We start from the raw sequence: 26,875 nt of genomic DNA on the forward strand, positions 1-26,875 counted from the left end.
GCAGTGGCGCGATCTTGGCTCACTGTAGCCTCTGCCTCCCAGGCTTAAGCAATCCTCCCACCTCAGCCTCCCAAGTAGCTGGGACCACAGACACGTACCACCATGCCTGGGTAATTTTTTTATAGTTTTGGTAGAGATGGGTGATATGGTTGGGCTGTGTCGCCACCCAAATCTCAGCTTGAATTGTACTCCCATAATTCCCACCTGTGATGGGAGGAACCTGGTGGGAAATAATTGAATCACGGGGCAGTTTCTCCCACACTGTTCTCGTGGCAATGAGTAAGTCTCACGAGATCTGATGGTTTGATAAGGGGAAACCCGTTTCACTTGGTTCTCATTCTCTCTTTTGCCTGCTGCTATGTAAGACGTACCTTTTGCCTTCCACCATGATTGTGAGGCCTCCCCAGCCACGTGGAACTGTAAGTCCAGTTAAACCCTTTTTCCTGGATAAATTACCCAGTCTCGGGTATATCTTTACCAGCAGTGTGAAAATGGACTAATACAGTGGAGTTTCACCATGTTGCCCAGGCTGGTCTCAAACTCCTGAGCTCAAGTGATCCACCTGCCTCGGCCTCTCAAAGTGCTGGGATTACAGGTGTGAGCCACCATGCCCTGCCTGTTGTAACTAATTTAAAGGGATAGTTTCGAGTATAAAGGTTCAGTCTCTTTGTTTAGGTAAACCGAGGACCCCATAAATTTATCCTTCAGCTGGTGTCTGTTTGGGGATGACTTTTGTATCTGATGACTGTGTTTGTGGGCCAGTGAAATTCAAGTATATTTAATGTAACCTTAATATCTAGTTATATTGCAAAAAAAAGGGCATTAAAACACAAGGTGGATTATTAAAATATTCTAGGAAAAGCACAAAATAAATTTGTAGTTAGCTTAATTGGGTTGTGACCTGAACGTAGATTGTCCTGTGCTGAATTGTTTAATACTATGCAAATTATATGAGACTTTCCGGTAAAAGACGTTAAGAAACTGAGGAAACTCGAAGAGTTGACATTAAACTATTTAAGATTCTTTTACAGACTACATCAGAATCCTGGCGGAGTTTGGTGGTCTTAAATCTAGTGGTCAAGTTTTTATTGTGACTTTGGATAACAGAGCTCTATTCTGTGTGCTTGATGAGTGGTTTGTGGAAAATACTTAGTAACTACATATAAGAAAAGTAGTTTCATTTTGGAGGAACAGAATCTTGATATGATTGTGTGGTCATTAAAAAGAATCTTTTGGTTTTCTTGGTGGTCAGTAATGGTAACAATTCTCATTTGTGTGCTGCTTATAGTTTATTAAATTTTTTTTTTTGAGACAAGGTCTGTCACCCAGGCTGGAGTGCAGTGGTGAGATCATAGCTCACTGCAGCCTCAAACCCCTGGGCTCAAGTAATTCTCCTACCTCAGCCTCCTGAGTAACTGAGACTACAGGTTCATGCCACCATCTTGGCTAGCTGTTTAATTTTTTGTGTAGAGAGCAGTTCTCGCTATGTTGCCCAGGCAGTTCTTGGACTCCTGGCCTGAAGTGATGCTTCTGCCTTAACCTCCCGAAGAGCTGAGATTATAGAGCCAGCAAGCCCACTCACTGATTATAGTTTAGAAAGCACTCTCTTACAAACTTGTTCAACCTTTACAACTGCCTTATTATGTGCTACTAGTTTTTCTAGGCAATATATTACCTGTTAATTAAAATATTTGCTTAAATGCATTTTATTTTGGACATTAGAATAAAACCTCAGATACAATATGTAAGCTCTTAATAACGTGAGGTTATCTAGCTATGTCCTAAAGATTGTAGTTTCTTTACTAGTAAGGTGTTGACATACAACCTAGCCCACCTGTTCTTGGCCTTTAGGGAGCAGATGTCTGGTGGCTGGTCTTTCAACCACTCTCATAGTAGAAAAAAATTAAAATTATAATACAATATTTATTATGCTTACCATGCATTTATGTAGCAGGACCCCAGTAGGCCATGACAGGTAGGGCTGGTGTATTTCCAGCCATTTGGTATTAACATAAGTCATTATGCCTCCAAGCAGTATACAGTGTATGATATACATAACTCTTATTTTGGTGAGGGGGAGTGTAAAAGTAATAATCCTGGACTCTGGAGGCCAGAATTTGATGCTTTAAAACTCTGTATAATGAAAATTTTAAACATGTACACAACGAGAGAATAGGAGTATGAAATTGATACAGCCATCCCTCGGCTTTCTCAGTTATTAATACTGTATTAGTCTGTTCTCACACTGCTAATAAAGACATACCTGAGACTGGATAATTTATAAACGAAAGAGGTTTGATGGACTCACAGTTCCACATGGCTTGTGTTTCTTCCAGCTTTTGACCATCACAGATAAAGCTGCTGAGAATATCCATATGTAAATCTCTGTATGGATATATGCTTTCATTTATCTCAGGTAAATACCTAAAAATGGAATGGATTTATCATATAGTAGGTGTAGTTTAACTTTACCTTCTAAGAAGCTGCCAAAATCTTTTCCAAAGTGTGTGCTTCATTTGACATTTCCACTAGCAGTGTGTGAGAATTCCAGTTACTCCACATCCCTCCCAACATTTAGTATGGTCTTTTGTAATTGTAGCCACTCTAATAGGTACGTAGTGGAATCTTCTTGTGATTTTAGTTTACCATTTCCTAATGACTAATGATGTTAAACAACTTTTCATATGCTTATTTGCCACCCACATATCTTCTTTGAAGTGTCTGTTCAGATCATTTGCCCATTTTTTATTAGGTTATTTTCTTATTCTTGAGCTTTAAAGGGTCTTTATTTATGCTGGGTACAGATCTTCAGTTAGATAGATGGTTTGCCAGTGTTTTCTCTTGGCATGCGGCTTGTCTTTTCATCCTCTTAAGTGTCTTTTCAGGAGCAGCAGTTTTTAATTTTGATGAAATTAATTTATCTGTTTTTCTCTTATTCATGTTTTTGCTCTCATATCTAAAGTCTTTGCTTGAACTAGTCATAAAGTTTTTTTTTATATTTTCTTTGAGAACTTTTATAGTTTTAGGCTTTATATTTAGATCTATGTCCATCTTGAATTACTTTTTAGAAACAATAATTGCAGCTTTAACTTTAGATTTAAGGGGTACAGCATGTGCAGGTTTGTTATGTGGGTGTATTGCGTGATGATGAGGTTTGGGGTATGATTGATGCCATTGCGTAGGTAGCGAGCATAGTACCCAATAGTGTTTCAACCCTTGCTCCCTTCCCTCCCTCCCCTCATTCATCCCTGGTGTCTATTGTTACCATCTTTATGTCCATGAGTACCCAGTATTTAGCTCTCACTTATAAGTAACAACATGTGGTATTTGGTTTTCTGTTCCTGTGTTAATTTGCTTAGGATAATCACCTCCAGCTGCATTCATGTTGCTGCAAAGGACACGATTTCATTCTTTTTTATGGCAATATAGTATTCCATGGTGTATATGTACCTCATTTTCTTTATCCAGTCCACCATTGATGGGCACGTAGGTTGATTCCTTGTCTTCATTATTATGAATAGTGCTGTGATGAACATATGAGTGGATGTAGTGTTTTTTCTTTTGGTAGAATGATTTATTTTCTTTTGGAAAGAAAATAAGTATATTCAGTAATAGGATTGCTGGGTTGAATGGTAGTTCTTTGTTAAGTTCTTTGGGAAATCTCCAAACAGCTTTTCACAGTGGCTGAATTAATTTACATTCCCACCAGCAGTGTATAGGCGTTTCCTTTTCTCCAAAGCCTTATCAGCATCTGTTTTTGTTGTTGTTGTTGTTGTTGTTGTTGTTGTTTTTGTTGTTTTTTAAAATAATAGCCATTTGCCTGGAGTGAGATGGTATCTCATGGTGGTTTTGATTTACGTTTCTCTGATGATTACTGATGTTGAGCATTTTTTCATGTTTGTTGGTTGCTTGTATGTCTTCTTTTGAGAAGTGTCTGTTCATGTCTTTTGCCCATTTTTTAATGGAATTATTTGTTTTTTTGTTGTTAAGTTCCTTATAGAATCTGGATATTAGACCTTTGCCAGATGCATAGTTTGCGAATATTTTCTCCCATTTTGTAGGGTGTCTGTTTACTCTGTTGGTAGTTTCTTTTGCTGTGCAAAAGCACTTTAGTTCAATTGGGTCCCACTTGTCAATTTTTGCTTTTGTTGCAGTTGCTTTTGAGGACGTTTTTTGCATTTTTTGAGGACTTTTTTGTATATGGTAAAAGTTAGGGATCCAGTTTCAATCTTCTGCTTATGGCTAGCCAGCTATTCCAGCACCGTTTATTGAACACGGAGTCCTTTCCCTATTGCTTATTTTTGTTGACTTTGTCAAAGATCAGATAGCTGAAGCTGCGTGTGGCTTTATTTTTGGGTTCTCTCTTCTGTTCCACTGGCCTATGTGTCTGTTTCTGTACCAGCACTATGCTGTTTTGGTTATTGTAGCCTTATAGTATAGCTTGAAGTTGGGTAATATGATCACCTCTAGCTTTGTTCTTTTTGCTTAGGATGACTTTGGCTATTTGGGCTCTTTTTTTGTTCCATATTAATTTTAGAATAGTTTTTACCCATCCTGTGAAAAATAACATTTGTAGTTTGATAGCAATAGCATTGAATCTATAGATTGTTTTGGGCAGCATGGCCATTTTTACAATACTGATTCTTCTAATCTATGAGCATGGAATGTTCTTCTATTTGTTTGTATCATCTGTGATTTTTGTCATCAGTGTTTTGTAGTTCTACTGGTAGAAAAAAGTCAAGGAGGAGGGACTCCTCCCTAACTCATTCTGCAAAGCCAGCATGCAAAGCCAGCATTACCCTGATAACCAAAACCTGGCAAAGACACAGTGAAAAAAGAAAACTACAGGCCAACATCCCTGATGAACACAGAGGCAAAAATCCTCAACAAAATACTAGCAAACCAAATCCAGCAGCACATCAAAAAGGTTAATTCTCCATGATCAGGTAGGCTTCATTCCTGGGATGCAAAGTTGGTTGAACATATGCAAACCAATAAATGTGATTTACCACATAAAAAAATAAAAACAAAACCATATGATCATCTCAATAGATGTGGAAAAAGCTCTCAATAAAATCCAGTACCCTGGCCGGGCACGGTGGCTCAAGCCTGTAATCCCAGCACTTTGGGAGGCCGAGGCAGGCGGATCGCAAGGTCAGGAGATCGAGACCATCCTGGCTAACACGGTGAAACCCCGTCTCTACTAAAAATACAAAAAATTAGCCGGGCGTGGTGGCACATGCCTGTAATCCCAGCTACTCGGGAGGCTGAGGCAGGAGAATGGCGTGAACCCGGGAGGCGGAGCTTGCAGTGAGCCGAGATCGCGCCACTGCATTCCAGCCTGGCAGACAGAGAGACTCCGTCTCAAAAAAAAAAAAAAAAAAAAAAAAAATCCAGTACCCTTTACGTTAAAAAGCCCTGAACAAACTAGGCATTGAAGGGACATACCTCAAAATGATAACAGCTATCTATGACAAACCTAAAGACAATATCATACTGAATGAGCAAAAGGTGGAGGCATTCTCCTCGAGAACTGGAACAGACAAGGATTCTCACTCTCACCACTCTTATTCAACATACTACTGGAGCAATCAGCAAGAGAAAGAGATAAAAGGCATCTAAATAGGAAAAGAAGGAGTCAAACTGTCTTTCTTTGCCGATGATATGATTCTATACCGAGAAAACCCTAAATACCCTGCCAGAGACTCCTGGAATTGAAAAACGACTTCAATAAGTTTCAGGATACAAAATCAATGTACAGAAATCAGTAGCATTTCTATACACCAATAACGTTCAAGCTGAGAGCCAAATTAAAATGCAGTCCCATTTACAGTAGCTGCACACACACAAAATGCTTAGGAATACATCAAATTACTTCTTGTATGTAGCATTAGACAACCAGCCACATTCTTTGAGCTAAAAATAAAAACATGCAAAATATTAAAAATACAAATAAGAACTGAATAGTACAGTGAAGAAAATTACAAGTAGAACATAAGGGGATAGTCAAGAATTGTAGGAAAAAATAAAAATATAAGCACAGACTAGATTTCTTATGGTTAGAGAGGAAATTAGACTTTTTAAATAAATAAAAAATTGCTGGGCATGATGACTTGCACCAATAATTCCAGCCACTTGGGAGGCTGAGTTGGGAGGATCTCTTGAGGCCAAGAATTTAAGACCAGTCTGGGCAACATAGTGAGACTCTATCTCCAAAAAGAAAAAAAATAATAACTGGGTGTGGTGGTGTGCACTTGTAGTTTCTGCTACTCAGGAGGCTGAGGTGGGAGGATGGCTTGAGCTCAGGAGTTTGAGGCCGCAGTGAGCTATGATCACACCACTGCACTCCAGCCTGGATGACAGAGCAAGACCCCCTTTGTATGTATGTATGTATATATGGGTGTGTGTATGTATATATATACGTATACATGTGTATGCATATATATATGTGTATAAAATGTTATACTTCAAGGAAGATGATTACATGAAGGTATATAAGAATCCAACCACCTTCTACAGGAAGGGAGGAGTAAAAATCATATCATCGTAGGAATTGTATGGAAAAACTGGAAACTCACAATGGAATAGGTAGTAAATTGCTAAATTTGACGACTGTTTTAGAATGCTTCTGGAACACTTCTTCAAGAGTATTCATGGGGAAAAATGAGAGTCATGGTAGGTGAAAAACCAATCATCATACGTGAAATGTTAGATGAATAAAGTAAATGAGGTCTTTCAATTTACTAAAGAAAGATTGCCGTTCTTCAAAAAGAAGTAGTGTGATCTATGAATAGAGTTTGGACTCAATTGAATATCTCTATCTATGAATAGAGTTCGAACTCCCGACCTCAGGTGATCCGCTCACCTTGGCCTCCCAAAGTGCTAGGATTACAGGCGTGAGGCACCTCGCCTGGCTAACAATATACTTTAAGTATGCATTTAATTATATATAAATTATGCCTCAATTTGTTTTTAAAAGTAAAAAAAAAAAGTAATGCTAAGTTATTGTTCACTCCCACCATCAATGGATGATAGGGATTCAATTTTCTACTTTTTCCATTTGGATAATCACTTTTGGGGTTCACTTACTACATAATCTATCCTTTCCCCATTTTTCTGACTTGCTACTTCTATTATATGTCAACGCTGAATGTACGTGTGGCTCATTTTCTGCACTCTCTTCCATTTCCTTGGTCAGTTTGTTTATCCTGTCTTTATTAACTTCATAATAAACCCCAGTATCTTTATTCTCTTTCTTCAGAAGTGTTTTGGCTGTTATTGATCCTGTATTTTTTTGTATAAATTTTAGAAAGAGCTTATTTATTTCTATGTTCTATGAAAAACCCTATTGGAATGTTGATGGGGATTATATTGATTTCATAGATAAATTTGGGTAGACTTTGAACTTTTTTTTTTTTTTTTTTTTTTTTTGAGACGGAGTCTTGCTCTGTCGCCCAGGCTGGAGTGCAGTGGCGTGATCTTGGTTCACTGCAAGCTCCGCCTCCCGGATTCACGCCATTCTCCTGCCACAGCCTCCAGAGTAGCTGGGACTACAGGCGCCCGCCACCACGCCTGGCTAATTTTTTGTATTTTTAGTAGAGACGGGGTTTCACCATGGTCTCGATCTCCTGACCTCGTGATCCGCCCGCCTCGGCCTCCCAAAGTGCTGGGATTACAGGGTGAGCCACCGCGCCCGGCCGGCGACTTTGAACTTTTACAGTATTAAATTTATCTGTTTATCACTGTGGTACATCTTCCTATTTATTTAGATCCTCTTTAATGTCTCCCAATACAATTTGTAATTTTTCCCATAAAGTTGTTGCACATATTTTGAAAGAATAATTTCAAAGTATTTGATGTTTTTTATTTTATTGCAAGCTAAATCTTTTAATTATGTTTTGTGCCTTATGTTGGAGTATAGAAATATGATTTTAAAAATATTTATATCTAGGGAACTTTTGCTTTTGTTTTAGAAAGAAGCTCATTTATTGATTAGCAGAATTTTTGGTAGGGGGGCACAGGCATGTGTGTGTGTGCATGTAGGGTGTGTGCTGTGTGCATGTGTTTGTGTGTGCACACACATTTGTGAATATTTTGGAGAGCAGATATATTGAGGTTGGGTTTTCCAAGCCCTGAAATTATTTTCTGCAGTTGAGTTTCTACATGTAAGGTTGGCACTGTGTCGCAGGAGGGGATGGTGGCTAAGGCCGTGAAGTTTCCAGCTTTTAGGCTGGTCTGCATTTCATGCAGTCGTGGTAAGAAGGGTCTCTTGTAAAGCTGGTATCATGAAGTCAAGACATCCGTGTCTCTTTCATCCTGGGGATGGTTACTCACGAGGTAGGCTGTATTGTTAAAAATGTGTCACTCTTCCCTTCCAGTATCCGGAGTGTGATGCAGAAATATCTTGCAGAGAGAAATGAAATAACCTTTGACAAGATTTTCAATCAGAAAATTGGTAAGTCCTGCTTGTTCATTTGGCATATGGTAATTTTAGTGATGAAATTGGGCGATACTATAGTAATATATGAATGCACCCCCCAGTGCTTTATAGCCTCTATAGCTGCAGCTGGAAATAAAGGAAATTTCATGTAATAAGGTATTTAAAGATGACTTATATTCCTAGTAACATATTCTATGATTAAGCTCTTGGGAAAGGGGTAATTCTAGGATTTTTACATGAAATCAGCGTTGCTGAATGTAAGAAAATAGGATATTCCTTTCTTTTCTTTGCGCCTTGCCTGCCTCATGTGGTTACTGAGGTGGTTTGCTGGGGAGCTGTGTGTGATAGTTTTAAAATTATTTTATGGCTGGAGGAAATTACTTTATGAAAATTCCAAGAAATTAAAGTTCCCTAGAACTCAATTTGTGCTCTGTTTCCATGATTAATAGACATAGACTGATAGATCCCTTTAAGACTGCGTATTCTTCGAGATAATTCTGGGCTTGCCCTTTTGTTTGCTGATGAGGAGATGTAGACACAGGGAGGTGGAGTGACTTGTTCTGATTCGCAGTTCTCCTTCTTCTTTACTCTGATAATAAAATATTAACCAGTAAATAATAAAATAATTACCAGTAGAAGCTGGTGCAGAAATCTTTGGATTTTTGTAAACCACTTTATCTGATTTACAAAAATTAGCCTGTCTGTGAAGAGGGTCTTTGGTAGATACAGCTTCTTTGATCACGCATGAAGTACAGTGAGGAAAAGGTGGACGGAGTGGTTTGGAGAAGCAGATGACGTGTGGTCTGTCTGTGCCTGAGCACTGTGTGTGGAAAGTGATTGGTCTTTGCCATATAGAGATATTTCATCCTGCTCCTCAGGAGTTGGTTGGGGAACAGATAAGTTAAAAGAGTTTGGCTTTCATTTTGTTAGTTCTCACAGCTTCTCGTTATTTTCATGGTGTGTGGTTACTGTAAGCTACAGAGATGTTCTCCTTTGCTTCTGATTTTGTGCTAAAAAACAAAACTCATGATAACAAGAGAGAGAAACTATCTCTGGGAGTGGAGGGAAAAAAGAATTATTTATCTTTTTATTTGCTAGTTAAAAATTTTTTTATTTATTTTTTGTGGATTTATTGAGGTATGTTTCACATAGCATACAATCCACACATTGAAAGTAAACAGTCGAGTGACTTCTTGTGTATTCATCGTCATGCAGCCATCTGCACTGCCTAATTTTAGAATGTTTTTATCACCCCCAAAAGAACTTGTACCCATTAGCAGTCCTTCTGCCTTCTACCCTCCCTCAGCTCCTGGCAACCATGAATCGAGTTTCTGCCTCTATGGATTTGCTTGTGTTGGACACGCCACATGAAGGGAATCACACACTGTGTGGCCTTTTGCACTGGCCTTCTTCAGCATAAGGCCTTCAGGGTTCGTTCTGGTGGTAGCATGGATCAGAACTTCAGTCTGCTTTCCCCTCAGCTCTCATTCCAGTGTCTGAAATGCATCCAGGATTCTTCTTTTGTGTTTTCTGTTCTTCTCTCTCCCTTCTGTAGCTCCTTTCCTGTCTACAGTCCCCCCAAACATACATACGGCCCCCTAAACATGTATTTCCCATTGCTTGGATTAAAACCTTACCTGACCCTGGCACCAGGAGACTCTGACCTGAGCTCCCAATGGCGTTAGTGTGGCCGAGCATCTCAGCTGCACGGATCGTTCCCTGAGAGCAGCCTCACTGGGCGCTGATGGGCTGTGCATTTTCTCTGAAGCTGTTAAACACTGTTTAAATAAATAATTTCAGCCAGGCACGGTGGCTCATGCCTGTAATTCCAGCACTTTGGGAGGCCGAGGTGGGTGGAGCACGAGGTCAGGAGATCAAGACCATCCTGGCTAACACGGTGAAACGCCGTCTCCACTAAAAAATATAAATAAATAATTTCTTCTTCTCTTCCCTTCAATTCGTGACCTTGGATCTGGTCAGGAGAAGCTGAGTTTGAGCTTGGGAAGGTCATGGTCACAGGAAAGAAGAGCGGCTGATCGGAGGCTTAGGGAGAGCGCACACCACCATCTGTAATTACGTTTTGACAGAGCTGTCTAGTGTTGTTGGCCTGCTCCCCGTTTTTCTCTGTAGTAGTCCCACTTTCCGCCTGGTCTCAGGGATTGGGGGAGAGTGGAAGGTGGGCCATGGTGGGAGTAAATGTGTCTGACACTCCAGGTCTTCCTTTTCCAGGTTCCGTTTGCGCCTTCCGTCACTGACTCCAGGCGTTCCTGCCTTACTCTTTCCCTTCTCCATCTTTCCTTCCCTCTCCCCTCATTGTTTTGCTGGTCCTCTTGTTCTGTTTCACCCTCTATCTGCCTACCCATCTGCTCCTTTTCCCTCTTTCCTTACCTCCCAAGGTCCCCGACACACAGGATCACCATAGGGCTTGGGAACTGCCCTCCAATGTGTGCTGTGGGCAATTGGTAAAAATGGTTTTCAAAATGAAAACCATAGAAGTCTTTAATTTACTTGGCCTCTGAGGCATTGCCGAACTGGCAGATTGTTTGGCTACACCCTGAAGTGGTTGTTATTTCGTTACTTTTTATCTATGAAAGTAGGGATAATAATAGTTCTGGTCCATGAGGCTGTCGAGAGGGTTTAGCTGGTGGTGTACCTGAATCCCTTAACACGACAATTGGCTCTCAGCAGATGCTCAGTGAATAGAAGCAAATTGTTTATGTTAAAAATTTTCAACATACAGAAAAGTAGACTAGAATAATTAACCCCATATGTATGTATATGTGTGTGTGTGTGTGTGTATATATATATATATATAGTTACATCACCTAGATTTGATATATTTCACCATTTTGCTATACTTTGTTTTCCCATCCTGCCTTTTCTTGTGGTTGCTGAAGTAATTAACAAAGCAGTCACAGCATTTTGTCCTATATGCATCTCTAAAGTGTATGCATGCTTTCTTATACAACTGCAGTACCTTTATCCCAAACATGAAATTTACCATGATTCTTAGTGTACTCTCATACCGAGTTTATTGTCAAATTTCTCTGATTAACTTAAAAATGTTTTTTGTTTTTTTTTTAAACTCTTGGTTTGAATCAGGATTCAAATGCTGTTCTTGTATTGTAATTGGTGATAATATTTCTTGTAATCTAGACCAGTTCCCCCGCATTGCCCCCGCCAGCACATGCACAGGTAATTAACTTACCGAAGAAACTGGGTCCCATGTGTTGTAGAATGTTCCATGTTCTGGGATTTTCTGTCTGCTTCTTAATGGTATCATTTAAAATTTTTTTTTAATTTTTATTTATTTTTTTTGGGACAGAGTCTTGCTCTGTCACTCAGGCTGGAGTGCAGTGGCACAATCTCTGCTCACTGCAACTTCTGCCTCCCAGGTTCAAGCAGTTCTTGTGCCTCAGCCTCCTGAGTGGCTGGGATTACAGGTGTGCACCACCACACCCAGCTAATTTTTTTTTCTTCAGTAGAGACAGGGTTTCACTATGTTGGCCAGGCTGGTCCTGAACTCCTGGCCTCAAGTGATCTGCCCACCTCGGCCTCCCAAAGTGCTAGGATTACAAGCGTGAGTCACCATGCCCGGCCTTTAATGGTATCATTTAAATTGTACTTCTGTTTCCTACATTTCCTGTAAACCGAGAGTTTGCTCTAACAGCTTAATGAGGTTTAGCTTCAGCTGTTTTTTGGTAGGAGCGCTTTACAGGTGGTGCTGTGTACGTCGTAGCAGGAGGCACATGCCATTTAGGGTCTCTGTAGTCAGGTCTCTAAAGTGGGCTCAGATGTGGTCGGCGTCAGTTTCTCATTGACAATCATTGTCTAAATCAGTTATTTTATTCGGGATCAACTTAACTAATGTTCATTAAGACATATAATTTCTATATAAGGATGAGGATAAAAGTAGCTGCACTTAACCCCTTTCTTCTGAATAGTGGCAATTAAAAACAAAGAATGGAGTTTATTAGGGAGTTACAAAATGGTGAGTTTTCTAAATACACGATTCCTTCTGCATTGATTACTTTTATTCCTCAGTGGGAGGATATTTAGTTGCCTTTAACTATAGTTTAATTAGAAAGGCAGGTGGTCATGGTGCAGCCCCATGACCCTCGCCTCGTGGTGTTGCCCCCATGCGTAACATGGCTAAAAGAGATTCTGCAGTTGGAATGAAGATGATTGTCCAAGTGGGCTTAATCTACTCACATGTGCTCTTTAAAAGCAGAGAGTTTCCTCAGACTGGCACCAAGGAGGAAGTCAGAAAGATGTGAAGCTCAAGAAATATTCCACACACTGTTGCTGGCTCTGCAGATGGAGGGCGTGTGGGTGCTCACTAGGAGCTGAGAGTGGCCCTGGCTGGCAGCAGCGAGGAAACAGCCACCTCCATCCCACAACCACAAAGCACAGAATTCCATCCATAACTGGGATGGGTTTGGAGGCAGATTGCTACTTGGAGCCTGTAAGTAAGAACCCGAGCTGACCGACACCTTGAATTTGTCCTGGTGAGACCCTAAGCAGAGAGCCCAGTGGAGCCCACCCACACTTCTGACCTACAGAACTGTGAGATGATACGTGGGTGTTGTTTTCAAGTCACTAAGTTTCTGGTGACTTGTGACACATGAGAAAACTAATACAGCAGATGAAATCTCCATTTGTTGTTTTTAATTGCCACTATTCAGAATAAAGGGGTGATATGCCAGTTACTTTTATCCTTATCCTTATATAGAAATTTTATCTTGGCCGGGCACGGTGGCTCACGCCTGTAATCCCAGCACTTTGGGAGGCCGAGGCGGGCAGATCACGAGGTCAGGAGTTCGAGACCATCCTGGCTAACACGGTGAAACCCCGTCTCTATTAAAAATACAAAAAATTAGCTGGGCGAGGTGGCGGGCGCCTGTAGTCCCAGCTACGTGGGAGGCTGAGGCAGGAGAATGGCGTGAACCCCGGTGGAGCCTGCAGTGAGCCGAGATCGCGCCACTGCACTCCAGCCTGGGTGAAAGAGGAGACTCCTTCTCAAAAGAAAAAAAAAAGAAATTTTATCTTAAGAAACATTAAGTTGATCCCTAACTTGCTGTCAGTAAAACTTAACACATTTAGACATTGACACAGTATGTTTGGTTTTAAGGGGCTACTGGTTATTGAATAGACAGGAAAATCATTGTATCAGTTATAGTTAAGATTATTTTGTGACTATTTTTCTTCTTTAAGATACATTGAAATTGTAATTTCATCATATGAAGTGAGGCACATGGCATTTGATGAAGTCTGTCTGTGGACAAGCTACTTAGCTTCTCTGTCTGCATGTTCATTCCTGTTAGAGGAGCATGTTTGAAATTATAAGGAGACTCCAAAATAGATCTTTTTTTTTTTTTTTTTAAGACAGTCTTGCTCTGTTGCCCAGGCTGGAGTGCAGTGGTACACTCTTGGCTCACTGCAACCTCCGCCTCCCAGGTTCAAGCGATGCTCTTGCCTCAGCCTCCCAAGTAGCTGAGATTACAGTCATGTGCCACCATGCTCAGCTAATTTTTGTATTTTTAGTAGAGATGGGGTTTTGCCACATTGGCCAGGCTGGTCTCCAGCTCCTGACCTCATGATCTGCCCGCCTGGACCTCCCACAGTGCTGTGATTACAGGCTTGAGCCAATGCACCCAGCCCCCAAATCGATACTTAATACATGAAGTATGTAAATGTCATTCTCATGTATAAAGAACATGGTGATTAATATAATATTATATCACATACTGCCATTAAAGGCATTTCATTTTATAATACTGACTTCAGAGCTCAATCCACAGTTTGAATAGTAATCTTTTCCAATTTCTGTGAAATAATTTGGTGTCTGATATATAGACACAAAAACCTTACTTTTTTTTTTTCTTTTTTTAAGACAGAATCTTGCTCTGTCACTCAGGCTGGAGTGCAGTGGCGTGATTTCAGCTCACAGCAACTCCGCCTCCCTGGTTCAAGCAATTCTCCTGCTTCAGCCTCCTGAGTAGCTGGGATTACAGGTGCATGCCACAATGCCTGGCTGATTTTTATTTTTATTTTTTTAGTAGAGACGGGGTTTCACCATGTTGGCCAGGCTGGTCTCAAACTCCTGACCTTGTGATCCGCCCGCCTCAGCCTCCCAAAGTTCTGGGATTACAGTACAGGCATGAGCCACCTTGCCCGACCCGGTAATTTTTACTTTTTAAAAAATGACTTGTCCGGGTATGGTGGCTCACACCTGTAATCCCACCACTTTGGAAGGCTGAGGCAGGAGGATTACTTGAGGTCAGAAGTTTGAGACCAGCCTGGGGGCAATACAGTGAGACCCCATCTCTATAGAATCTTTTTCTTTTTTGAGATGGAGTCTTGCTCTGTTGCCCAGGCTAGAGTGCCGTGGCATGATCTCGGCTCACTGCAAGCTCCGCCTCCCGGGTTCACGCCATTCTCCTACCTCAGCCTCCCGAGTAGCTGGGACTACAGGCGCCCACCAGCATGCCCGGCTATTTTTTTGTATTTTTAGTAGAGACGGGGTTTCACCATGTTAGCCAGGATGGTCTCGATCTCCTGACCTCGTGATCTGCCCACCTTGGCCTCCCGAAGTGCTGGGATTACAGGCATGAGCCACCACACCTGGCTCCCATCTCCATAGAAATTTAAGAATAAAATTAGCTGGATGTGGTGCTGCATACCTGTAGTCCCAGCTACTCAGGAGGCTGAGGTGTGAGGATTTCTTAAGCCTTGAATTTCGAGGCCTTAGTGAGTCATGATCGCACCACTGCTCTCCAGCTTGGGCAACAGAGCGAGACTCTGTCTCAAAGAACAACCCTCAAAATGCAAAACTACTATATGCCATTCACCCATTGTAAATGTATTATGTGATGATTTTGGTAAATTTCTACAGCTGTGCACCGGTCACCACAGTACAATTTAAAAACATTTCCATGCCTCCAAAAGATCCCTCCTGCCCATTTGTCATTACTCTGCTCCTATCCTCAGCCCCAGACAAACACTCATCTGTCTGTCTCTATCTGCCTTTTCAAGACATTTCATAAAAATGGAATTACACAGTATGAAGTCTGTAGTCTCTTGCATCTGGCTTCTTTAAGTTAGCGTAAGGTTTCTGAAGTTAATCCATGTCGTTGTGTGTATCTGTACTTCATTCCTTTTTGTTGCTAAATAGCATTCCATATTATGGACAGAGCACACTTTTTTTTTTTTTTTTTTTTTTTTTTTTTTTGAGATAGAGCCTTGCTCTGCTACCCAAGCTGGAGTGCAGTAGCTTGATCTCTGCTCACTGCAACCTCTGCCTCCTGGGTTCAAATGATTCTCATACCTCAGCCTCCTGAGTAGCTGGGATTACAGGTGCATGCCACCACACCCAGCTAATTTTTCTATTTTTAGTAGAGACTAGGTCTCACTGTATTGCCCAGGCTGGTCTCGAACTCCTGACCTCAAGCGATCTACTCACCTCAGCCTCCCAAAGTGCTGGGATTACAGGTGTGAGCCACAGCGCCCAGCCTACAGAGTGCCCTCTCTTCATTCAGCAGTTGATGGGCATTTGGATTATTTCCACTTTTTGCCTGTTATGAGCAATGCTACCATAAACGTTTGTGTACAAGTATTTTATGGACATATGTTTTCATTTCTCTTGAGTCTTTACCTAGGAGTGGAATTGCTGGCTTGTATGGCAAATTTGTTTTTAACTTTTTAAGAAATTACCAAATTACTTTCCAAAGTGGCTGTACTGTTTTACATCCCCATCATCAATTTATGAGCATTCCAGGTTTACTATATCCTCATCAATACTTGTTGTTATCTGTCTTTTTTGTATCCATCTGAATGTATAGGAAGTAGTATCTTATTGTGGTCTTGATTTGTATTTCTCCAGTAGTTAATGATATTAAACATGTTTGTGCTAATTAGTTATTTATATATCTTCTTTAGTAAAATGTCTATTTAAATCTTTTACCCATCTTGAAATTTGGATTGTCTTTATGTTATTTGTTGTTTATGTATGATTTACAAATGTTTTCTTCTGGTTGGTGGCTGGAATCCAGTCTCTTTCATTTTCCTAATGGTGACTTTTGAAGCACAGGTTTTAATTTTGAAGTCCAATTTATACATTTTTTTCTTTTTTTATATTTTTTTTTATTGTTATACTTTATGTTTTAGGGTACATGTCACAGTGTGCAGGTTTGTTACATATGTATCCACGTGCCATGTTGTTTTGCTGCACACATTAACTCGTCATTTAGCATTAGGTATATCTCCTAATGCTGTCCCTCCCCCCTCCCCCCACCCCACAACAATCCCCGGAGTGTGATGTTCCCCTTCCTGTGTCCATGAGTTCTCATTGTTCAATTCCCACCTATGAGTGAGAACATGCGGTGTTTGGTTTTTTGTCCTTGCGATAGTTTACTGAGAATGATGTTTTCCAGTTTCATCCACGTCCCTACAAAGGACATGAACTCATCATTTTTTATGGCTGCATAGTATTCCATGGTGTATATGTGCCACATTTTCTTAATCCAGTCTATCGTTGTTGGACATTTGGGTTGGTTCCAACTCTTTGCTATTGTGAATAGTGCCGCAATAAACATACGTGTGCATGTGTCTTTATAGCAGCATGATTTATAGTCCTTTGGGTATATACCCAGTAATGGGATGGCTGGGTCAAATGGTATTTCTATGACTCATATACTAGTGTCATATTTAAGAGCTTTTTGCCTAACAAATTCGCAAAAGTGTTCTTCTCTTTTTCTTCTAGTGGTTTTACTCTTTTAGCTCTTATATTTTGGTCTGTGGTCGATTTTGAGTAAATTTTTGTCTATGGTGTAAGGCAAGGTCTAAATGTATCTCTGTTGCATGCGGATATCTGATTTTGTATTTCTCATTAAATTTATTATTAAATATTTTAATCTTTTTGATGCTATTGTGAATGGAATTGTTTTCTTTAATTTTGGTCGTTCATTGCTAGTACATGGAAATAGAATGAGTTTGTTTGTAGTGATCTTGTATCCATTGATCTTCCTGAACTAGTTTATCAGTTCTAGTAAGGGGTGTGTGTGTGTGTGTGTGTGTGTCTGTATTCCTTAGGATTTTTTATGTATGGAATCCTATCTGAATAAAAACAATTATACTTCTTTGTTTCCAGTCTGGTGCCTTTTATTTCCTTTCAGTTTTTACTTTTCACTTTAATTTCTTAAATTTTTTTTAAGTTGGTCTCAAACGTATTTGGCATGATATCAAAGAACATTTACCTAGAAAGAATACATAAATTATATTTGACATTTAGGGCCAAGGCATAAGAAATGTACTTGCTCTGGGCTTTGAAAGCAAAGGTGTATGTTTCATTATAAAAAGAATACATTGATTAAAACAGAAACTACTACCTTTAAAAGTCCTTTTTTTGAAAAAAGAAAAAACTCTGAGCAGTCCCTATTGTAATAAAGACGGATGTAGATATACCATAGATGCTTATGTTAAAAATTTGGTAATTGTATAAACCCAAAATACTAAAAAACATAAACTAAAACATTTTAGGATCACTTTTTTGTCAGTTTCAAAGAATAAACTTGCCAATCGATTTCATATTTGTAAAATTATTGCTTGACATGTTTAATATCTACAATATAACACATAGATGGTTAAAAGCTGAAAACATGTATAAGTCAGCAGCTTTGGATTCAAAAGTTGAGGTTAAATTATAGCACATAGAGCCGTCTTGCATAAGGTTATAGAGAGGGAACTGTTATCCTGGGAACCAACTTCAACTTTGTTTTCCTCTGTGTTCCTACCTTTGTTTGAAAGTGTTTGTTTCTGTCACAGTGAAGGGCCTCCCCTGACAGATCCCCTGATTGACAGTGACACAGTCAGTTCCCACCCTGCCTTATCTGTAAGAGTTCTCTAACCAGAGCAACCACAGCCTCAGAGAAGAAAAACCTGGGGCCCTATTCAATTCTGCATCCATTATCCATGCCTTTGTGGAGACTTTTCGTGAGGGGAAGAGTTAAAGAGGCATGTAAACTTTCAAACAGCAGAGACCAACAGTGGACTAAGCACAGCTAATTGGATTTTCTGTTGAAGAGCCAGTGCACTGACAGGGTGCAAGCAGTAAGGGGAGCCTGGGTGACTTAGGGTCACAACCTCTGCACAGTTTCAACTTGGGTTTCCTAATAAAAATGCTGCCCAGAGAGGAAAGACACTAGGGTAGAGGAAAAGCTGTTACTTACAAACCTACTGGCAAGTCAGTCTTTTCAGCTGACTTCATTATCTGTGTTGGACTAAACAAGTCTGGGCATCAGCTCCTGGTGCTGCAGTCTGCCCGGGCTGGGAGCCTCCACCTGCCCCCGCAGTGCAGCCTCTGCAGCTCTGAACATATGGGACATCTGAGCATTTTGGGTTAAAAAGGATAAAAAGAGGAGAAAAAGGCTAAACCAGTTCTATGGGAAAATTTGGTTGTCTTTTTTTTTTTAAAACCTAGCGTAGTAGGGCTGGTTTTCCTTCTTAAAATTATCATTCAAGTTCAAAGACCAGCCATAATTATCATCGCCCCACCCAAAAAAAAAAAAAATTCAGAAAAGCTACATTTTACTGGAAAAGCACAATCCTTTAACATCTACTAATCACTAGAAACTATAGGAGCGCTGATTTGCTGGCTAGCAAATGTATTATCTTTTTTTTAATGTTATTTATTTATTTTTTGAGATGGGTCTCGTTCTGTGGCCCAGGGTGGAATGCAGTGGTACACTCTCAGTTCACTGCAGCCTCAGCCTCCTGGGCTCAAGCAGTCCTCCTGCCTCAGCCTCCCGAGTAGCTAGGACTACAGGCACAGGCATGTGCCAACATGCCTGGCTAATTTTTGTATTTTTTGTAGAGATAAGGATTTGCCATGTTGCCCAGGCTGATCTTGGACTCCTGGGCTCAAGAGATCCACCCACCTCAGCCTCCCAAAGTACTGGGATTATAGGTGTGAGCCACTGTGCTTGGCCATCTATTATCTGTTAAATTTTTACTGCTTAATTTTCCCAGAGTTCTTCTGATTGTGTGATTGGAATACTATTAGTCCATAATTGGATTTACTATTAGTTTAAAACAGTGATGCTACCTGTGTACTAGACACTTCAGTGAGTATTTTTTGTGCTGGTAAAATAATATGATCAAGTTTGCATAACTCCCAAGTGGCAGAGCCAGAGTTGGAAGTCATGTGCTTTTTCTGCCTATAACCAGCAAAATTTAGCGTGGAAATTAGCATGCATATGAAGTTCTTTAAAAAAATGACATATCTACTGTATAATTTTTATTTCCTATATAGTGATACTAAAATCCAGGATCTGGCAGCTGTGCACAAAGATCTCTCTGTAGCTGGTCTACTTTATGTGCTTTGCTGAAGGGGACATTCAATCAAATATGTTTGAGTCCTTGACTGGGAATGTCTCATTAAACAAAAAGGCACGTGGAGAAGACTAAGACAGAAGGCTCCCATCCCTAACCAGCTCACCCTGAAAAAGATGGGTAGCAAAGTATGTGTGGAAGCGCACAGACCTCTGACATTCCAGTACTGAACAGTTGTTAAGTGTGTTTACTATCGCCAGGGAGCCCCTGAGATTCCCAGAAGAGCCTACTAGTCATTTTCCTGAGGCACACATTTAAATCCTAGGGCAAATGTGGAGAAGCTACTCTCTTAGCCAAGAGGTAAGCATTGCTGATCAGCCAGCCTCTGCAGCTAAACTCCGCTTTGTAGCTCTCTCTCTGCCAGGGTCAACATAGTTTAGGAAAAAAAAGTTGTGTGCTCTAGCAATATTAGCAAATGTGGGATCTTAATCTATGTTGCTAGAGAATGCCAAGGACCTATGAAACAGCACCTCTACTGGAAAAGTTCTCTGTAAACTTTTTGAACTGACAGTGGGGGACGATGGGGCTGTTTTAGGATTTTAAGAGCCCTCAATTGGTTTTGAAATTCAAGGTGGTGCTGCATTGTCATAATATCTTCTGGTTTTAGCCTTTTTTTTTTTTGAGATACCTTTTCTGATGATTTTACACCTTGTCTTTGATTTATTTTAGTATTTCTACTTCTAGTCAAAGTTAAAACCAGGAAATACAGAGATGTGCTATGGAGGTGATGGTTAAGCTTTGTTTGAAACTTGTTGCTAAACATTCGGTTGTTCGTTTAATAAATTTAACTATGTGCCATACATTTCTCCTAAGCACTGGGGAATCCCTTAGTGAACAAAAGCAGAAATCCACACCCTTATGGCGCTAACTCCTCCTTCTTGGGGGAGAAAGATCCACAAATACATACTGTCCACAAGGGGGTAAATGTCAAGGAGGGTAGAAGAGCTGCAAAGAGAGGCAGGGAGTGCTGGTGCACATGGTGGCTTTAAATGGGGTGTTTTAAGAAGGTGCCATTCTTAAAGGACAATTGAGCAAAGTCCTCTGGGAGAGGAGGTACTGAGCCCCTGTGGATTTATCTGGGGCAACAGTACCCAGGTGAAGTGTTCAGCAGGGCAAAGACCCTAAGGCTGGAGCCTCACGGTTGAGACACAGCAAGGAGGCCAGGGGGCTGCAGGGCAGGGAGTACAGTGGGGGTGGGGTGGAGAGTGGCCAGGCCCTTGAGGCCCTTGTGAGGGTTTCTGCTCTTACCCAGAGGTGGGACATAGGGAAGTTTGAGAGTTGGGATGGCATAATCTGACTCAAGTGCTCCTGGATCAGTCTGGCTGTTGGGCATGGGCCAGGGAGGCTGTGTTAGTCCTGTCTCACACTGCTGTAAAGAACTGCTTGAGACTGAGTAACTTATGAAGAAAAGAGGTTTAATTGACTCACATTTCCACAGGCCTAACAGGAAGCATGACTGGGAGGCCTCAGGAAACTTACAGTATGGCAGAAGGCAAAGGGGATGCAAGCACCTTCTCCATGTGGCGGCAGGAGAGAGAGAGAGTACGCGAAAGGCAGGTCCTACGCTTTTAAACCATCAGATCTTGTGGGAACTCACTCTTACTAGAACAGCAAGGAGGAAATCCGCCCCCATGACCCAGTCACCTTCCACCAGGCCCTTCCTTCAACACTGGGGATTATAATTCAACATGGGATTTGGGCACGGACACACATCCAAAACATTTCAGAGGCCTCTTAGAAAGCTAGAGGCTGTGAGAGACGATGCTGGCCTTTGGACCATTGGGGTTGCCGTGGAAGTAGACAGAAGCCATGGAAGTCCCAATTTTGAAGATAGAGCCAATAGAATTGGTAAGAAATTATGTTGCAGTACAGAAAAGGGTTGTGGGGAGAAGTGGTTTGCTGGGGACACTGTGTCCTCAGGTCTAAAGATAAAGGAGAGGTTCTGATAAGAGGTTGAGACTGTAGGGCGATGATATTGTTTATGCCTCTTGGAATTAAAGTAACTTGATTTGCACAGTGGGCCATTTGCTGGAGTATTGTCACACCTCCTTTGCATTCTAGCTGGTGCTCTGAGGTCAGCATTAAGCTAAGAGCTTTGTCCTGATGCTGATAGCTTTTTGCTAGATGAACAGAGAAGATTCTTATGGGTGTGAGTTGGGAGTGAAATCCCAGCTGGGACAGAGAGAGTCCTTCTAGGCCCCCAGATAGTCTGTTTATAACATTGGAACACAAAAAGAGAAACTAGGACAACTTTTTAAAGAAGCACATATTCTTACCTTGAACGATATGGATAGAAAGTCGGATATACTCTGAAAATAAACTAAAAGGCAACAAGGAAAGAAAGGGCCAAAATCACTATTCCCAGCGAGCTATTCCAATTCAAGTTCTTTTCTGTCACCAATTCGGAACTCAACTGCTGGCTGAAAAGCAGAAGCCAAAAACAACTAATTTCGATCTTAAATAGCCATAAATTTTAAGATAAGGAAATGAATTCCTAAAGAGCAAACTCCAAAGGCTTACAAATATAAGAATCCAGTGTTATTTATTTTTCTCTTGTTAACTAAGAAATGTGCTCTGTGCTTATGTTCTTACTTTTTTAAACAATTTAATTGCTGTAAATATGCATTTCCATAACTTCAGAAAGTATAGTCTTGCCCTTTGGGTTCAACTCACCCCAGCCCTGGGCAGCCACTGATCTGCTTTTAGTCACAATAGATTACATTCACCTTTTCTAGAACTTCATATAAATGGATTCAAACAGTACATGCTCTTTTGTGTCTGGTTTATGTGGCTCAGTGTAATATTCTTGAGGTTCTTCCATATTGTGGCCCCTGTATCGGGATTTTTTTCTTTTTTTTTTGAGACAGAGTCTTGCCTTGTCATCCAGGCTGGAGTGCAATGGTGTGATCTTGGCTCACTGCAACCTCCACCTCCTAGGTTCATGCCATTCTCCTGCCTTAGCCTCCCGAGTAGCTGGGACTACAGGCACCGGCCACCATGCCCAGCTAATTTTTATATTTTTAGTAGAGATGAAGTTTTGCCATGTTGGCCAGGCTGGTCTTGAACTCCTGACCTCAGGTGATCCACCTGCCTCAGCCTCCCAAAGTGCTGGGATTACAGGCGTGAGCCACCATGCCTGGCCAGTTTTAATTGTTAATTATTTCTAAAATAATTTCAAAAATCTTCTGCAACATGGATGAAACTTGAAGACATTATACTTAGTAAAATAAGCCAGACACAAACGGGCAAATGTCATTTGAATCCACTTCTATGAGGTACCTAGAATAAGTGAATTCACACAGACAAAAAGTAGATTTGAGGTTAGCAGGGCGACGGGGAGGGAAGAATGGGGAGCTGTAGTTAATGGGTTTAGAATTTCTGTTTGGGAAGATGAAAGAGTTCTGGAGATGGATGGTGGTGAAGGTTGCCCAACGGTGTGAATGTGCTTAGTGCCACAGCTGTACGTTTAAAAATGGTTAAAGTGGAAATATTGTTGCTATGTATGTATTACCACAATTATACAAAAGGCACCGGGCGTGGTGGCTCACGCCTGTAATCCCAACACTTTGGGAGGCTGAGGCAGGCAGATAACCTGAGGTCGGGAGTTCGAGACCAGCCTGACCAACATGGAGAAAGCCCGTCTCTACTAAAAATACAAAAAATTAGCAGGGTGTGATGGCGCATGGCTGTAATCCCAGCTACTTGGGAGGCTGAGGCATGAGAATTGCTTGAACCTGGGAGGTGGAGGTTACAGTGAGCCGAGATCATGCTATGGCACACCGGCCTGAGTGAAACTCCGTCTGAAAAACAAACAAACAAAAAAAAAAAAAAAAGGGAAAGGAAATGAGTCTCTATGTAGCAGGAGAGAGAGGGAGAGATCAATATTATACTTCTTTCTTTTTTTTTTTTTTTTTTTTTGAGACAGAGTCTCGCTCTGTTGCCAGGCTGGAGTACAGTGGTGCCATCTTGGCTCACTGCAACCTCCAACTCCCAGGTTCAAGCCATTCTCCTGCCTCAGCCTCCCGAGTAGTGGGACTACAGGTGTGTGCCACCACACCCAGCTACTTTTTTTTATTTTTAGTAGAGATGGGGTTTCACCATGTTGGCCAGGATGGTCTCAATCTCTTGACCTCGTGATCCACCCACCTCAGCCTCCCAAAGTGCTGGGATTACAGGCATGAGCCACCGCTTCCAGCCAATATTACATTTCTTTTTTTTTTTTTTTGAGATGGAGTTCTGCTCTTGTTGCCCAGGCTGGAGTGCAATGTCACAATCTCTGCTCACTGCAACCTCTGCCTCCTGGGTTCAAGCAATTCTCCTGCCTCAGCCTCCCGAGTAGCGGGGACTAAAGGTGCATACCCACGCCCGGCTAATTTTTTGTTTAATTTTAAATTTAATTTTTATTTTTTGAGACAGAATTTCGTTCTTGTTGCCCCAGATTTTCGCTCTTGTTGCCCAGGCTGGAGTGCAATGGCACTATCTCGGCTCACTGTAACTTCTGCCGCCGGGGTTCAAGCGATTCTCCTGCCTCAGCCTCCCAAGTAACTGGGATTACAGGCATGCGCCAACATGCCTGGTTTCTTTTGTATTTTTGGTAGCGACACGGTTTCTCCATGTTTGTCAGGCTGGTCTCGAACTCCCGACCTCAGGTGATTCACCCACCTTGGCCTCCCAAAGTGCAAAGGGATTACAGGAATGAGCCACCACACTCAGCCTTTTTTTTGTACTTTAGTAGAGATGGGGTTTCACCATGTTGCCCAGGCTGGTCTTGAACTCCTGAGCTCAGGCAATCTGCCTGCCTCAGCCTCCCAAAGTGCTAGCATTACAGGTGTGAGCCACTGCACCCGGCCCAATATTACATTTCTTAAATGCACTTCTCATTTCTTAATTGTCTGAAATGTTTTATATTCTCATAATTTTAAAAGAATAAAGATTTTTTGGGGGCCGGGCATGGTGGCTCACACCTGTAATTCCAGCATTTTGGGAGGCCCAGGTGGGCGGGTCACTTGAGGTCCGAATTTCGAGACCAACCTGGCCAACACGGTGAAACCCTGACTCTATAAAAGGTAGAAAAGTTAGCTGGTGTGGTGGTGCATGCCTGTAGTCCCAGCTACTTGGGAAGCTGAGGCATGAGAATTGCTTGAACCCAGGAACTCAGGAGGCGGAGGTTGCAGTGAGCCGAGATTGCACCACTGCACTATCTAGCCTGGGCAACAGAGTGAGACTCAGTCAAAAAAAAAAAAAAAAAAAAGCTAGGGGTGGTGGCTCACACCTGTAATCCCAGCACTTTGGGAGGCTGAGGCAGGGAAATAATGAGGTCAGGAGTTCAAGACCAGCCTGACCAATATGGTGAAATCCTGTCTCTACTAAAAATACAAAAATTAACCGGAAGTGGTGGTGTGTGCCTGTAGTCCCAGCCACTTGGAGGCTGAGGCAGCAGAATTGCTTGAACTCGTGAGGCAGAGGTTGCAGTGAGCCAACATGGCGCCACTGCACTCCAGCTTGGGTGACCGAGTGAGACTCCATCTCAAAAAAAAAAAAATTTTTTTTTTTAAATAAAAAATAAAGGCCGAGCGCGATGACTTATGCCTGTAATCCCAGCACTGCTGGAGGCTGAGGCAGGTGGATCACGGGGTCAGGAGTTCAAGACCATCATGGCCAACATGGTGAAACCCCATCTCTACTAAAAATAAGCTGGGCACGGTGGCGCGCGCCTGTAGTCCCAGCTACTTGGAGGCTGAGGCAGGACTATCGCTTGGCCCCAGGAGGCAGATGTTGCAGTGAGCTGAGATTGCACCACTGCACTCCAGTCTGGTAACAGAGCAAGACTCTGTTTCAAAAAAAGAAAAGAAAGAAAAGAAAAATAAAATCTCACTGGGCATGGTGGCTCATGCCTGTAATCTCAGCACTTTGGAAGGCCCAGGAGCTCGAGACCAGGCTGGGCAACATGCTGAGACCCCATATCTACAAAAAAATACCAAAACAAAATTAGCTGGGCGTGGTAGCACATGCCTGTGGTCCCAGCTACTCAGGAGGCTGAGGTGTGAGGATTGCTTGAGCCCAGGAGATGAAGGCTGCAGTGAGCTGTGATAGCGCCACTTCACTCCAGGCTGGGCGTCAGAGAGACACCCCGTCTCAACAAATAGATAACTAAACAAATAAACAAACAAACAAAAATCTTATATTTACATCACAAAACCAATCACCAATTACTACTCCGGTCTGAACCCCTGGCAGGGAGCTTGCGCCCAGTAAGCCCCAGCTCAACACCACATCCTTGTACCAAAGAGAGTTTGAGATTAAAATCCAGAAAAGCAAAGTTCATGCTTCTTGTGGTTTTGGAGTCTCAGAAGGTGGTTTTATTGTTTCTTAATCATTTGAGCCTTCTTTTAGCTTTAAAAGAAGTGTCACCAGGCGTGGTGGCTCATGCCTCTAATCCCAGCACTTTGGGAGGCCAAGGCGGGGGAATCACCAGAGTTCGAGACCAGCCTGGCCAACATGGTGAAACCCCGTCTCTACTAAAAATACAAAATTAGCCGGGTGTGGTGGTGCATGCCTGTAATCCCAGCTACTCTGGAGGCCGAGACAGGAGAATTGCCTAGAACCTGGGAGGCAGAGGTTGCAGTGAGCCGAGATCATGCCAGCCTGGGCGACAGAGCAAGACTCTGTCTCAAAGAAAAAAAAAAAGAAATGTCTAGATGCAGTAGCTAAGTACGCAGAAGCCATTTCAGTGTGAGAGGCGAGGTGACTGAGTCCAGGGACTCCAGGTTTCTGGCTGAGGGGTTGAGACCACCCATGCTCATTGTGATGAGATGAAGATGGAGAATGAGCTGGGCTGGGGGAAGGTGGTCATCTCCTCTGGACATGATTAGTTTGAGACTCCTGTTGGGTAGCCCACTGGGCATGGTCAGTAGGCAGTTGAGGAGCTGAGAGGGTTTGGAGCTGGGATAGACCCCAGCCTCACCATGTGGGCAGTAGTGGGGGCCACAGAGTGTGAAGATGGCTAAGAAAGAGGTCTGGGTGGGGGTCTGGGGAGTCAGCAGCCAG

General features: G+C 41.9%; 1 protein-coding gene across 1 annotated transcript in view; it reads left to right on the forward strand.

Moving 5' to 3' along the window:
* The first annotated feature begins 271 nt into the window (after window positions 1-271).
* The window catches only part of LOC129467502 (aspartate-rich protein 1-like), a 172,960-nt gene continuing 146,356 nt past the window's right edge, over window positions 272-26,875 (forward strand). The window contains exons 1-3 of the mRNA XM_063622361.1: window positions 272-466; window positions 8,379-8,455; window positions 21,267-21,676. The gene's annotated coding sequence lies outside the window, so the exon portion shown is untranslated. The remainder of the gene's footprint in view (window positions 467-8,378; window positions 8,456-21,266; window positions 21,677-26,875) is intronic.

Source organism: Symphalangus syndactylus, chromosome 18, assembly GCF_028878055.3.
Source record: "Symphalangus syndactylus isolate Jambi chromosome 18, NHGRI_mSymSyn1-v2.1_pri, whole genome shotgun sequence".
NCBI lineage: Eukaryota > Metazoa > Chordata > Mammalia > Primates > Hylobatidae > Symphalangus > Symphalangus syndactylus.